Below are 8,953 nucleotides of genomic sequence, written 5' to 3' on the forward strand. Positions count from 1 at the left end.
TTTTGAGTGGCAAGCTTGGACTGTATCATCTTCATTCTTCTGGGATTCAATGGAACAGGAAAGAGTTATGTTTTTTTTAAGTTATACTAGTTTTAAAATATATTAAAAAAAGAAATGTTGTTGACAAAACTCTTGGGAAAATTCACCATCTTTGATGCTAAGGAAAAGTTTTGAACTGGGTTGTTACTGTTTCAAAGAATCAGGTTGAAAGGGAGCTCTAGAGGTCACCTGGTCCAGCAAGCCTCTGCTTGAGCAAGGCTGCTGAGAACAGGCTGCCCAGAGCCATGTCCAGGTCGCTTTTGAAGATCTCTGAGCAGATGTTGTTCCTTGGTGCTGTGCCCAGGCTCCCTTCATCTTCCTGCTCTTATCTGTGTCTTCCTGCCTTTTAAAGAGAGAAATAAGTTGAGAAATACTGAGCGTAGGAACAATCTGCACTAAACAGAGAAGGCTGTTCAGTCTTCGTGAGCATGTGCTTAGCCTCATTGAGGGAGGAAAGTTACCTCCTGCTCTGTGGTCAGTCCAAAAACCTTCAGTTCTCAGGTTGCGCTGTTTGTAGAACTCCTCTACCACAGTTTCAGCTCAAAAGTTTTCTAATTTCAAATACATTTTGTGATTTTAAGTCTGTATTTGGTGTTCGTGAAGCATGTTTAAATTCCTTTTTGGTATGTTTTTTGTTTTATTTCTGTGGGGTTTGCTAGAAACTGAAATGTGCTTCTTTTTCATTGAAACATCCCTTGTGAATTACGTGGCGGTATTTCAGAGTGAGCTGGGAGTTTAACAAAAGGACATAGTTAGCAGCACTGGTCGTTTCTTGAGCAAAGCTCAGGTTGTGTTACTGTCTCAAGGTCACAGCTTGTCACTGTGTGATTGCAGGGCATTCTGAGTCTGCAACTTAGCCCACTCCAACTGCTTTCACGAATAAAGAAATGATGAAATAGAATCTTAGTTCTGCATTTAATCAGTGTGAAGTCTTTTTTTCAGCTTCATCTTACTACTTTTTATGAGCAGTCAGAGCACGTTTCAGCAAGTACAAGTGTATGTATATGTGCATTACTGTTTCTTTCATTTCCCTGTCCAGAGATTTCTAAAATCCATTTCCTTTCATTTGAAAAATTAGTGCTGCCTGCTGTAATTCCTGGATTCAACTGCCTTTATTGGTCTTACTGTGAAGGAAACAGTATTATTGCTGGGAACCAGAGCAAAGTGCTTGGTAATGAATAAAGATTTTCTGTGTTGAACACTTGGAATTACTGCACTTTGATGGAAATTATCTACATTAATTCTTATAGAAATATTTTTATCAGTGTGATAATTGTATAAGCAGCTGTCACTCAGTATTAGTTATTAATATTCCAAGAATCTGGCAGTGACCTTAGGATTGCCCTGTATCCCCAGCTAATACTGCATTTGAGATGAGTATTTGAAATGTCTCTTTTGCTTCTTCCTAGCAACATGAGACAACGGTAGGGATTTTTCATCTTCATGTAACACTTTAACATGGTGTTTTCACAGAGTGTAGGTATAGAATTTTATCTGTCAGTCATGTGTAAATTGATGCCCTGTGACAGTTCTGACTTCTGTTCATCACAAGGTGAACTTTTGTAAGAGACCTACATGTCAGCTGATGCTTCCAACTCATCATTTCTTCTCCATTTTGACACTGGGGGACTCTTCCTTCAATTCTCTTCGTTTTTCAGTCTGCTACCAAAGATGAGCAGTCATCTCATGCAGTAGATATGTTATTTAAGTCTGATATCTCTCTGGGCTTTGCAATGAGATACAGCATTTTCTTCACACCCTGGCAAGTTGAGATGTCAGGATATGATAATATTATGCGTAGTAAAATATTCTGAGTATCTTTTATCCTTTTAAAATGATAGCTCTAAAAATCATTTTCTAGGAAAGCTCCTATATTAATTATTGCCATGCATCGTGTTAGTGTTCAATTAAAACAAAACAAAGCAGTTTAGGGATCCTTTAAAAAACAAACAAACAGAAAACCTCCACAAAAACAACAGAAAACGAGAAGAATGTTGAAATAGCAGCAATGAAGCAAGAAAACAAGAAGAAACGCCTTTTGTTTTATTTACTGTGTTTTTTCTTGTAGGATGCTATCTGCTACTTCAGTGATAAAATGTCACCACCTCTTATCATCAAGCGAGGATGCGAGTGTGGCTAACTTTCTCTTTGCTCTCTGCTTCCTAGACTACTCGTTATCAGAGGATGATTTGAAAATCACGTTCTGGTTCAAATTCCTGTATTGATTTTCACCATATTACAAACTTAATAGCATAATGACTTCTGCTGGAAGGTTTTGAGGCAGGTGATGAATTTTTCAACTCAGAAGTCTTTCAGTTTACTTTTTTTTACAAATGGCATAAACAGCTTTCCTTCTTTGACAGCCTGATACCTGTTTCTTTTTTTTTTTTTTTTGTTAGCCCTAATGGTTGCAGAACTGGTATCATAACTAGAGAGAAAATAATTCATTTTGAAAAATGTTGATATGAGCAAAAGCCAAATGTGTGGGATGACAGATGAAAGTGGTGATAAATTGTGTGGGTGCTCTCATGTAAGAAAGTGCTTGAATCATTAGTTGTTCAACATTAAAAAAAAAAAAAGCCTGTTTTCTGTTTGCAATATTGGGACTTGTTTAAAAATTGTTGGCATGTAATTGGCATTCGGTGAGTAATGAAAAGCTTATTTTTGGAAATTAGCTGTTGTGACTTCACAATTGCTTGGATCTCACTACTGTGAATAACTTTGGTTGTGGTTTTCTAGATATTTTTTAATGACACAAAGGGAATACAACACCTAATGAGTTTCCATATTTAAGGCTTAAGTAGAGTATCTGGTTGCACCTAATCTGACCTGATCTCCACAATTCAGGTATAAGTAAGTAGTGCAACAACAGAGTGGATTCCATTCAGTTTTTTTGTTACATCCTTCTAAATAACTGTTCATTCGTAGTGTTGCATAGTGATTATAGTTGGTCCATCTGAAGCCAAATATTTTAACTCAAATTAGTCCTTTTTATTAGTCCAGAGATTGTCATAACTATGCACATTTAATAAGCAGTTTAATCAACCAAAGATTCATTTTTCAGAAGTATTCAGATGGCAAAAAGTGTAGATGATTAATTCTGTTACATTAAATGTCATTAAGCACATATGTAAACCTCATTCTGTGTCTTTCATTGGAAGGTTATTTAAATGCTAGTCTATATACTGAAATATAGAAGTACTTTTGAAAATCTCAGCCTTCAGCTGAGTTCTGTGTAACTTCGTTGTCACTTTTTTGATGGGATAAGATCACATAAAGACTCTGTAGAGGTTGCTTTTCTCTTCTGTAGAACACAAAAGTTGTGTTTTATCATTTGAATTAAAGCCCAAATTGAAGTATTCCCACATAGTCTTGTTGTGCGCAGTAAAAGGAAAGCAGAATGCTGGAGGAAATGTCAAAATGCATGTCACACAAGGGGAGTTTTATTCTTAGTGCAAAACATGATGCTGTGATGTGTATATTTGGGGTGCCCTCAGGAGTTAAATGTGATTTTCGTTCTTGTTAATAAATAAAACAGCACTGTATCTGATGGAAATCTGAGAGAGCGTTCTCTGTGTTTTCAGAAGCCTCATTATCATTTTTTAGCTCCAGAAGACCTCAGTGAGACTGAACATACTCGGAGTAATGCAAATCTTCAGAGATCAGCATGCTGAAAACCACAGGGAATATACTGTGCTTAAAGCCAGTCCCAGTTTGCAGGCCCCATGACTGCTTTTGTAGTGGTTTCATTTAAAGAGAGTCTTAAGAAATCAAGACGTGACTGTGGGAGGTTGCTTATGCGTAGGTATTTGGCTGCCTGAAGCACTCAGCTAATTCAGATCAGCGTGTTGGTGTGTTTCCCATACCTCTGGATTTTGGTACAGAATGGAGTTAAGTCACTGATCTGCGTTGGAAAAAGACGGAACTAACTGCTTATAAATGAAGCGTGCAGCTTTTATCTGACAAAGTTCTGCCTGCCTTTAGCCTTTTGCCAGACTAGCTCAACTGTGGATTTCCTGTAAATGAAATGCATTTGTTTAGCGAGCCACTAAGGTTGGGAGTTGGCTCATCCGAACGGGAACTGCATCATGTCACATAGCTGTGCATTCCCAATTACTAGCAATCACAAGAGCTGCTCCATGGTGACAGTGGCTGCTGTTCTGGTAGAATTTGGTGTGTTTTTTTTTTTTTCCCCCTTCACTGGGTTGAATGGTAGGTTTTTGCATTCTCTGCTCTGCATGCATGCTTGGACAGGGTGTGGGCACCGCAAAGCACAGGGACCTGGGAGCTTCCCTGTAACTGCACACAATTCTTTTGTGTCAAAACCATGTGCATTTTAGGTTATTTGCATCTTTACAGGTGAGCAAGGCAATACTTATTCCTTTAAGGGTAATGGGATTTTTCATCTATTTGGACGTTGTCTGCAAATCCTTAAAAATCATTTTGAAGTTGCTAAGCCATTCATTTCTGAAATGCCTTCTGACATGACATCATTTCTCTGTCACAATAGGTGCTAGGAAGATGGGGGTAATTTTCGTTGCTGAATATCTGCTCTCCTTTAACGTGCAGGACTTCGGTGCACTTTACCTAAGATCCTGGTGTTTCTTTTAAAATATTAAGTGCCTCATTGCAGACTTAGCAGTTCATGTATCGGGATTGCAAGTATAAAACCAGAAAAGGGTCTTGGTCTGGAAGTTGAAAGAGAAGCTCTTATTTCTAGATGGAAAAGCACTTCTGTTTTATTCCTCAGCTAAATATTCTCCTATCTACTCTTTGCAACTAAAAGCCTGTATGATGCACATTTAATTATTTTTGAGGGATGTACTTGAGCCATTTCTTGGAACTTGTAGTGTTGTAATGTAACTTAAATGTAAAATGAACAATCTCCATGTTTAGTTTTTAACTGAAATACGAAGTACTGTAGTGTCTGTTGGGCCCATAGGCATTTCTGGTGTTTAGTTTCTTGTTTTCCCTGCATCAAGGAAAGCATTCAGAAATGAGGTAAGATATATGTAACTGGCTAAAACAGGGAAGATCACAAAAGCAGAAGACTTACTTGCACAATTGTGAAGCTGGGTACTCTGAAATAGTAGTAGCCTCATGTTTTCCAGGAGACCTTTTTTTATGGGTGACTATCTCATCGGTAAGGCTCTCTTAGAAGGCCTCAGCAAGGTCAGCAGTGTTTATCGATTTCAGTCTTCTGATTTCTTAACATGCAAGAATAAAGTGTGCTTCTTGTGAAATTCTTCACCACACGCAGTGCTGAAGTCTGAAATACTCTGCTGCCCTTTTGAGATTTTGTCCAAATGTATTAAAGGAAACAGAAGTAACAATTTCACTGTTTAAGATCTAAGGGATAATGTTTTGGGTTTGATTGTTCCTGCGTCAGAGCTATGAGCTCCTTTGATGCTGCCACATGAAAAGCTTTCTTCTTTTTCCGTCATTGCAGTGATAGAAGGCTTTTTGCTGTTCTTGTTTTTCGTGCAGACTCACTTTTTTGCTGCCAGCTCCAAAGCAGATCAGTGTCTGATCTGATGATAAAACCTTGTACATAAGTTGTTAAAAACAGATTTTTATTGATCCAGATGAATTTAGGAGAAATACTTGAAAAACTCATTCAGAATATGTAAAACAAATGTGCATATGAAATAGATGTTTTCATTTTAAAGAGCTTATTACACTGCCTGTACTTGGGCATCTTGGGAGAAAAGGTATATGTGAATGCAGAGATGGATTTCCTACAGAGGAAAAAGAAATAAACAAAACCCACACAATAAATGTAGTGGGAATGGGTATTTTCAAGTTGGATTACAGAATTAAGCAATGTTTTGGTGGAGCCAGATAAACATTTTTACCTTCTCTCCCCTTAAATTAACTGTATTTTGTATCCTGAAAGAAATAGGGTAATTCTGCCTGTGAAGAATTGAGTAGATTTTATTTGACTTTTATAATTGCAAAATAAGATCTTTCCAGAACTGAAAAATGATTTTTTTTTCCTTTGCCCCCTAACTTATTTCTAAATATTCCTCAAATAAAATTTTTTACATTTCATTTGACATCTATGGTCATGCAGATAGCACGTTTGAATAGTTTGTGTCAGGATCTGACAGAGCTGAGGGGGAGTTGGCTCTTTACATCCCAGGCACTCCAAGTTGTGTCTTGGTTTTGACTCTTGGAGCATTAGGGATGGATCTGTTGTCTGATGTGGTGAGATCTTTAACTCAGGAAGTAAAGTGTGATTTCTAAACCAAAAAATTCTGATCTATACAGAAACAAAAGCGAGGAGAAACTTTAATCTGTTTCCCTAAGCACAGCAAATCGTATTGGGTGCTGTTGAAGACTCTTGTGCAGGTTCTGTGAAAGCTTCTGAAGTTCATCTGTGCTACGTCATTTTGGAAGTGCCTGCTTTAGCAACTCAGCTGTGAAGATGCAGTGAGAAGCCCCTGGAAGTGGTCACCTCTCCTGCTGCACGTCCTCAAAGGAGAGGCTGTACATCATCCCCTGGGGGGACAGAAATGGTTGGAGCTTTGCCAGGTTCTGAGCAAAGAGCACAGCCTGAAACATCATGCGAGATTACTGATCTGAATGAGTAGCTGGAAAGGTTGCTCTATGTGTGCTGCTCTGGGAGGGTTTTTAGTGATGGATATCTTGTCAGACTGACTGGAAGTGATGCATGCTAAGGCTGTTGGCCGTGCCTGTGGGCAGGGGGGGTTGGAACTTGATGATCCTTGGGGTCCCTTCCAACCCACGCCATTCTATGATTTAATAAGTACAGAAGAGTAACAGCGATGCCCCAGCTGTGAGGGTGGTATGTGTTTCACACAAACACTTTGCTTGTGAGAGCTGAAGTATTCTGGAATTTGCATGAAGTGTAAGGACTTTGATCTTGACAAAACATACTTCACAGAATGATATCTTGGGATTGATTCATGCTTGCATGAGCAAAGTGTTTCTACTGGCAACCTTCTCTTGCAACTTTTAATTCTCTCTCTGCCACTTGTTTCCCCCCACCTCTGCCATTCACAGCTTACATCACTGCTGCAACCAGAAAGATCATTCTTGCTTTCAGATGCTGTCACCTGCGTAACAGAGTATAGATCTGAGCCTTCCACAGTGTTAACAGATGTGCCTCCTTGAAAGCCAAAGAAGGTGCTGTATGAGGAGAAAGCTAACCTAGCTGTAGAAGCTGCACAAGCAAAGAGAGGCAAAAATGTAAATGTTAGGATAAAAGCTTGATTTAAAAAATAAATAAATAAATAATAATAATAAAAAATATATATATATATCAATGCTTCTGAAAATTGAAAACTTTGATTCTGTTTCAAAGCTGTTTGAATTCTGTGGGTAGTTTTGGAAAGACACTTGGTCTGCATGAAGTGCTTATGTGCTGATACAGCTGTGCTGTTGGAATCACATTCATACTTAGCATTTGCTCAAGGGCAGAAGAGCTGTGCTGAAAAGTCTTTCATAGGAAAGGTGTGAGTTCAGACATCACTTATTTCAAGATATTTGTGAGAATCAGGTTGCACATTAAGAAAAGCTTTTTCCTTGGGAGAGCATTGCTGTGCTGCAGCTGGGAAGCCAGTGAGCTGTGGGATTTGTACCTGGGGAGGTTCCCAGGTCAGCCGTGGTCTGGCATTGAAGGCAGCTCCTCTGTGGTTTGGGCTGGGTGACCTTCAGAAAGAAGTCCTTGCATTTGATGCTTTGGTGAGTCTGAGAAGATATTACTGCTTCTAATGCTTCTTCTTTTGAGCTTGTTGTGAGTACCTGTTTCACTGGAATACTGCAGTAGTTAAAGTGTTAATTCAGACATATGTAGGTACTGGTAGAGCAAGTGTATTTTTGCTCAGCCAAGGTAAAAGATCAGATAGCTTTCCATTGAGGCTGTCTGCTGCCATTTGTAAACGGCTGACTTTTGGGAGCCCTGAAATTAACTTCCATGGGATAGTTATAGGAGTTCTTTACAATCAGAAGGACAGAGAAACGATGCTGTTTGAGCACAGAAAACAGGGGTTTATTGTATGATCAGTAAGTGCTCTTAACATAGCTAATGATTACATAATTGGGGTTTTACATTGTGGTGCAATAAATGCAGTGCTTGTATTGTATTCCAGTCTGTTTGTATCCAGGAAAAAGAAAGGAATCAAAATGTAATTTGTTAGAAAAGACTTGCTTTTTTTAAATTTTGTGCCTAAGAGGTACAGGTCTTTTCTAGCAAATTATGCTAACCTTGCAGCCTTTTTTTAAGACATGATGATGAGGTCAGTAGTTGCATATAGGTTTTCAAATTATTTGCAAGTTGCTGAATTTGAGGCCCTTTTTTTTCTTTTCAAGTCTACTTATTTTTATTTATGCTATCTAAGTCCATTCAGTTGTTACATGTCACTGCAGTGAGCTCCTGGGCATTCTGCCAAGCGTTCAGTCTTGTCAGGATGCTGGGTACAGCAGGAAGAAAAATGCTGTCAGGGTTTCCTTGTAAAGTTTTACAAGCACTGTGTGGCCTCAGAAGTGAGGCTGTCCTTATTAGAGCAAGAGCAGGACAGATGGAAAAGAAGAGTCTCACTTTATCTCTGCAGGTAGTAAGAGTGTAGGGTTTGCTTTGACACCTAAGAACAGCAAATGCCCACGAGTTAATGACAAAATCTAAACTAGGGACCTCAGCTTTTGTTGGCCGAAGGAGAACGTGTTAGATATTGTAAAACTGTGTAACACCTGTGAAGATAAGCCTTTTCTGAAGTAATAGAAATGGACAAAATTAATTTGACATTTTAGCAGCTCATCATTATCACTGCATCTCCCACAGTGGCTGGTAGTTCCACGGTGGGTAGTTCCTACTGCACTTACAGTGGCTGGTTTGCAAGAGCCTTGTTCCTAAGCACAGGGATTTACACAAATGTTCTCAGCCTTTAAAAAA

At 38.8% G+C, this 8,953-nt stretch overlaps 1 protein-coding gene across 1 annotated transcript in view; it reads left to right on the forward strand.

The window, feature by feature from the left end:
* The window catches only part of PRKAR2A (protein kinase cAMP-dependent type II regulatory subunit alpha), a gene marked incomplete at its 5' end in the record, with an annotated part of 31,054 nt that overhangs the window by 3,292 nt on the left and 18,809 nt on the right, over nucleotides 1-8,953 (forward strand). The gene's annotated exons all lie outside the window — the stretch shown is intronic.

The sequence above is a fragment of the Meleagris gallopavo genome, chromosome 14 (assembly GCF_000146605.3).
Source record: "Meleagris gallopavo isolate NT-WF06-2002-E0010 breed Aviagen turkey brand Nicholas breeding stock chromosome 14, Turkey_5.1, whole genome shotgun sequence".
In the NCBI taxonomy this organism is placed as follows: domain Eukaryota; kingdom Metazoa; phylum Chordata; class Aves; order Galliformes; family Phasianidae; genus Meleagris; species Meleagris gallopavo.